Raw genomic sequence first — 6,840 nt, 5'->3', positions numbered from 1 at the left:
TTTCACCTGTATGTCAGATTTTGCAATTATTTGTTTAAGATATGATTGAATTGGTTGGAATGTGGGATCAAACACTGTCTTTCCAAGCATTGAACAGACACATGTAATTGATGATGATCCATTATATATTAACTCAGAAACGTGCTCCAACTGTCTTTCTAAGCATTATTGAACAGGCAGATCTTATCTAAGTTATGATCCTATAAGAGCTATATATATATATATATATATTACTTGTTTTTTTTTTTTTTTAGGAAGTGATTACGTGTTTTGGATTACTTGAAAGTTTTGCAAAAACGCGTTCAGTTATATATTCATTATGAGGTTTGCTAATGCATTCCCCCACCCATCTTCTCACCATCTTCTCTTTCTAACATCTTGATTTTAAAAAAAAAAAAAAAAAATCAAAGAGAGAGGAAATGGTGGGGAGATGGGCGGGAGAATGCAATAAAACATTTGCCTATTCATTATGGACAACCTTTTTCAATCAGTGTTCCATCAATGCATTAATATAAAGATTTTGTGGCAGCCAGCTAGCCTTCCGGCTGCTTCCATCACCTCCTACAGGCTACATACATAGCCATTTGGCCAAAATCCAAAAACAGAAAATTAAAAATTAATGAAAAAAATATATATCCTGATGCCGAAATGACAGGCGAACCCAACAAACAAAGTGTGGCAGGCCCTTTGAATGGTTGGTGCCAACTGCTCAAAATGTTACATCAAGATACAGTTGACCTATAAAAGATTATGACGACCCAAAGCTTTTACATCAATTTCTGTTGCTTAATTCATTTGGTGCTGGATAATTATTGCACGCATATATGATGAAAATATAATCTTTAGTGGAGTTTTAATGTTTTACCTACAACAACAGATTTCTCTTTCAATATTTTGAGAAAGACAACATTTGTTGGAAAGATATATATATATATATATGAAGCTCACACCACTATTTACTAAGATAAACAACCTTAATTAATGTTACCTCAATCCAGTTTTTTTATACGTTGTTGACCTAAGCTTCCCACTAGAAAGAGAATCACCACTAAAGTTGATCGCCAGCTTAATTTGTCGAAGAGGAAAATCTCTGTGGTTTTCAATTCCAGAAGAGAATTGCTTTTTGAATGAATCTAATACTGAAACAAAAACAAAACAAAAAAATACAAAACGATGGAGGATTTAGAGATCTTTGGAATGAATCTAATGCAGAACAAAATCAGGACAAACTATATATATATATATATATATATATAGATGTTGGATATATTTCTCGTACGTGGTAATTAAAGACCTTACATGAGCGTTATTTATAGCGTTTCAAATTTTTGTAGTACGTACAGTGGTTGAAGTACAGATGCTGTACTACATAATTCAGGTAACCTTATTTTCGAATCTATTTATTTAAAACTTTATGTTAAGCCCAACAGTTGAAAAATATTGTTTATCTCAACGCGTTAATATTGCTATTATCATATATAGTCATATATATCGTCATGGTATCCTAATTGGTGATTTGTCATCCTCTCTGCCTTTCTCTTTCTAAATAGATTTTTGGTCTCGTTGAAACAAAGCTGAGGATATATAGGAGCATTGGGGGAGTGAACATATATAGCACCACGCCACCACCTTAATATTAGTGGAGTTATTGGGCCAATGCTTATCGATTATATAATTAGCAGTCGTACTAGTGCTATTATTACTTCACGAGCATATAGGTAGTAGGGCTTTTTAATTAACAGTTTAACCCCACTAATGTACCCTAGAAGCTACAATCATTGGGCAAATACTTCGGATCGATATATAATGTTATCACTATCAGGAATGGAGTTAGCTTTGAGTTTGGAGGAACTAAGGGTCAAATTTTCTTTGGTGAGAGATCAATTAGCAAAAAATACCTTAATTTTTTTTTTCTTGTAATTTGGGGGGGGGGGGGAACCAAGGCTACTACTGGTCCCCCCAAATCCGTCCCTGATCACTATAATAGTTGTATGTTTCAATTCCTTTCCATTTCCTAAGAAAAAATGATGTCCACTATGTAAAAAAGAGATTAGCTAGTGTTCTAAATACAATGAATAGAATAAAAGAAATGAGAGAGCCTACTTTGATAACTAGTTGCATATGATTCTCAAGAAGTAATTGTTCGATTTTAAACCTGGGAATTTAAGGAAATTAAACAGAAATCAGGAGATGATTTAAGAATCCAGGGAGGAGAAGTGTCTTATTTGGGACTTTGTATAAGTGAAGTTTGGATGTGGGACACAAGAGAAAGTGGATGTTACATGGATTCCAATTCCACGGAAAATTTGGGCACTTCTTTATGACTTGGGAGTAGTAAATTCAATTTTTCTTTTTCATTTACTATAATTTGAGGCTTAATAGATATTTCCAATTATGGGATAATAATTTTATTTAGTAGACTGTTATACGACTACCATATATACAATTAAGATGGCACAAAATTCACCTTTTTTTTTTTTTTTTTTTTTTTTTTTTTTTTTTCTAACAAGTATTGATGATCGAAAGGCTAATTTTTCATAATCATCAAGTTATTTAGTAGCCAACTAAATCGAATTACTCGTGTACATATCATGCTTCGATAGATGAACTAGTTTGCCTTTCTTCAAATATCATGTTAATCATTATCTAAGCTCAAACTTCCACGTAAGCTTAAAGTGAATGGCTAGGATAAATCATTATTTATCTTTAAAATTTAAGTTAATAAAAAATGATTGATTTAATTATTTGAATAATATTTTAATACTCTCTCTCACTTATAATATAAAGTCAAACTCAATCATTTCTTTCCATTACGTATAAACTCAAATTCTCCTTTAATAAGTGTATGAGAAGTGATAATTGAGACAATATTTGAACTCAAAACCTTTACTTTGATATCATGTTAAATTACCACTTATTCAAAAAATTTAAACTAACAATAAATAGTTTATTTAATCATTTAATTAATATTCTTACAAATTAAATACCACATGTGGTTTACAACTTTATCAAAATAGAAATAGTACGGTTTCTCCTAATGTTCCTCTTGTTTTACGTGGATATTGTTTTCTAAAAAAACAAAGCATAACTTATCCCACCGGTCCCTTAAAAAAAAGGTAATAATATCCTAAGACCAAAATAACACCAAAAAGAACCGCGCAACATTTCTCTTATCAAAACCTACCTTATTTTTTTAGAAGGGAAATTTTATTACTTCAATATTGCACCATTATCAACTTATTATTTTTGTCCATCTTTCAGCGAAAAAGGTGTAATGGATATTTGTCATGTGTAAACCACACCACTTCATACTTAACAACTCTGCATATATGTATTTAATATATTTTTAAGTTACAATTATGAATATATATTAAAGATTAAAAAAAAAAAAAAAAAAAAAAAAAAAAAAAAAAGCAAAAGCTTGTGTCTCTTTTCCCATGATGTCTAGCCATTGAGACCCACCCGGCCACCCCTCATGGGGGATGGGTATCAATGTTTTTAATTAAGATATACTCAATTAATTAATATGTTAAAATCATGTATAATTGGTTAGGAGGATATGACAAGATGGTATGGTGTACAAATGACACAATCTTATAGGGAATGACATGGCTATTTGTCTAATTAATTGATGACATTATATATCCTCATGTTTTTGGTTGAAATTAAGACCGTAGAAGTAGTAATTAAGTTGATAATTCTGCAATAATACCCAGGTAAATTTTTTATAAAGCTACAATTTTTTTTTTATATATATAATTTTGTCTTATTAATGAATTCTTATTTATCCAAAAAAAAAAAAAAAAAACCTTCAAAATTTGATATTAATTATTGTCAAATCATTAACCCTTTTTGGAGATAAATTTACAGTTGACCTCGCTCAAAAGAAATTTTCAATTACCAGTATTTTTTACCCACACGAAACATCAAAAAAATAAGAAAAAAATTTCACACAAAAATATTTGATGGCGAAAGAAACCATCCTGCTTAAACATGGATATCAGTATTAAATCTCAACTTGAATAGATATTTAAAAATAATAATAATGGTTGGTATAATATAATTATATATATTAAAATGACGTGCCTGAATTTTAAATTAAGATGACGTGACTGAGTTTTATATAAAAATATCACTATCATATTATATATGATGGTGATAATGTTATCACTATCATATATAGTAAATGTTTTGGCTCGAGCCATCATACTTTTCACCACTTAAGAAAATTAATCATTTTCACTATGCAAAATGAGACTAGTATTCTAATTATAATCAGAGTAAACGAATGGAGAGCCCACTTCTTAAAACCATATTAATCTGAATTAATCATATTTTCAAATTAATCAATACCAAGATCCCAAAATAAAATTAATCAAATTGTTTTTTAGCCTATATAGGGTCCTTTTTTTAACCTTATTATATATGATGGCCCCTTTCAAAAGAAAATTCTAAGGTAGTTCGGCTCTTTTAGGAAAAATGATCATCTCCATTTCAAATCCCCTTCATTTTTTTTTTTTTTTTTTTTGTCCATTTAGTGCATTTTGAAGGGTAGTACATTTCCTTCAAAATGCACTAAATTGAGGAAATGTGGGAGATTTGAAATAGAGAGGATATTTTTCCCTCTTTTAGAGTTAAGTTCATTAATAGTTTTGTCCCTTGACACAACGACCTCTCATTAACGTTTGTGGTTTGATTGTTTTGGGTTAGCGAGTTCGGCTCCTTTTTGTTTGACTCGGTTTGGTCAGCCAATAAGGCTTATTGAAAATGGGCATGTTTGGGTCAATTAAATAGGCTAAAGTTGTTGAAAATAATTTTGATGGTGCAAAATATTCTTGTTGATGCTAAATAGGGGTGCAAAGGCGGTTACGGTTAGCGGTTAGTGGCAATAACCGCTAACCGTAACCGCCCTAGCGGTTAGTAAATTTCACTAACCGCAACCGCTAACCGCTTAGCGGTTAACGGTTAGCGGTTAGCGGCCGGTTAGCGGTTAGTGAAATAGATAACCGCCCGCTAACCGCTTTTTTAAAATTGGACTTTTTTTTTGGGCTTATTTTTTTGGGCTTTTTTTTACCCTCATTTTTTTTTCTTGTATTTTTAATATCTTCTTGGGCCCAATTGCTATAAAAATAGCCCATATTGAAAAATAAAAAATATTTGACCAAAAATTTACAGTTACTTGTACTTAAAAAAAAATTTCCTTAAATATTAAATCTCGTTAACTTTTTTTTTTAAAAAAAAGAAAAAAAATCAACACAATATACAAAAAAAGTTCAGAATTCAGATAACTGTCACAACATATAAAAAAAAAATATAAAAAAAGTTCAACACAAAACATATAAAATAAGTTCAAATAAAACATTAAATGATACAAATAAAACATTAAAACTTCATCAATCCTCTCATTTGGTCCTCTAGCAAATCCTGTGGGCATCAAAAGAAGAAAAGTTATAATATTAAACATAATAATATTAAGGCACAAGCATGTACACATATCAAAATGTGTTTAATATAATTGTATTGTAATTAAAATACTATGACAATTCAAAAAATAATAACCTTCGTTACTAACAAACCTCTAGGCAAAAGATGAAGCAGCACTTGAACTTGAAGGTTGAATCACATCTATGAATAAATAATTAGAATAAATTAATAAATAATGAAAACTAAATGAAGTTGCAAATAACTAATTTATAAACATTTACCTAGCTCATCAAATTCTGCCAAAAACACCTCCAACTCGGCATTGCTTAGGCGGTTCTTTATCCAGTCGTGTGTGCAAATCAAGGCTTCAGCGGTAAGTGGAGACAATGAACTCCTAAAGCAATCCAATACACGTCCACCGGTGCTAAATGCGGATTCAGAAGCAACAGTGGAAATAGGAATGGCAAATACATCACGAGCTATCTCTGCGAGGATAGGGTATTTGGACGCATTAACCTTCCACCAACCTAAAATATCAAAATCTTTTATTGTTTTTTCACACTCATCCAATGAATACCGATCAAACTCCGATTTACATGCCAAATCATCCTCTTCCTCAAGGTCTCATTAAATTATATCATATGATTAATTATTTAAATTCTTATCATATTTACTTATAATTTTTTTTCTTTGAATTGAACTTAATATCTAATGGTAAATGGTAATGTTTAAACTCCTAAATCCTAAATTCCTAAAGTATCTAATAATGCTTTAATTAAATTGTAGACTTGTAGTTATAAGTAATATATTGTTTAATTCAATTGAATCAATTGTGATTATCATTGTACATGATCAAGTGATTATATGATATATAATCACTTGATCAAGTGATTATATGATATAATGATCAAGTGACCTTAATACTCAAATGATTGTGATTTAATGATCAAGTGATTATATGATATAATCATATAAATTATAGTGATAATATATTAATACTCAAATTGTGATTTAATTATTTTTAAAAAAAATTGTGATTTAATGATCAAGTGATTATGTTATATGTATAAATATTTTTATAATTATAATTATAAAAATATATTATATAAAAAGGCGGTTAGCGGTTAGCGGTTAGCGGTTACGGTTAGTAGACCCAATAACCGCTAACCGCTAGGCGGTTATGGCGGTTAGGCGGTTAGCGGTTAATGCGGTTAGGCGGTTAGGCGGTTGGCGGTTATAGCGGTTAACGGTTAGCGGGCGGTTTTTAACCGCCCGCCTTTGCACCCCTAATGCTAAACCATATTAATCCGAATAATAATAATAATAATAAAATAAATATAATGCAATATAATAAAATTAGAGTGATGAAAGATCTTTGAATGATATATAATCACGTAAAAGCTTTATTCTTAAAGG

General features: G+C 30.3%; 1 long non-coding RNA gene across 1 annotated transcript; it reads right to left on the bottom strand.

Annotated features, from left to right (window-relative positions):
* Positions 1 to 5,359: 5,359 nt before the first annotated feature.
* On the bottom strand, positions 5,360 to 6,038 carry LOC148584702 (uncharacterized). The gene is made up of 3 exons (XR_015912783.1): positions 5,706 to 6,038; positions 5,577 to 5,625; positions 5,360 to 5,424 (listed from the first exon to the last, which is right to left on the bottom strand). It is a non-coding gene; the product is annotated as an uncharacterized LOC148584702 (long non-coding RNA).
* Between the last annotated feature and the right edge of the window lie 802 nt (positions 6,039 to 6,840).

This window comes from Corylus avellana, chromosome 7 (genome assembly GCF_965113065.1).
Source record: "Corylus avellana chromosome 7, dhCorAvel1.hap1.2, whole genome shotgun sequence".
Taxonomy (NCBI): Eukaryota; Viridiplantae; Streptophyta; class Magnoliopsida; order Fagales; family Betulaceae; genus Corylus; species Corylus avellana.
This window is presented reverse-complemented; position numbering and strand designations above follow the sequence as displayed.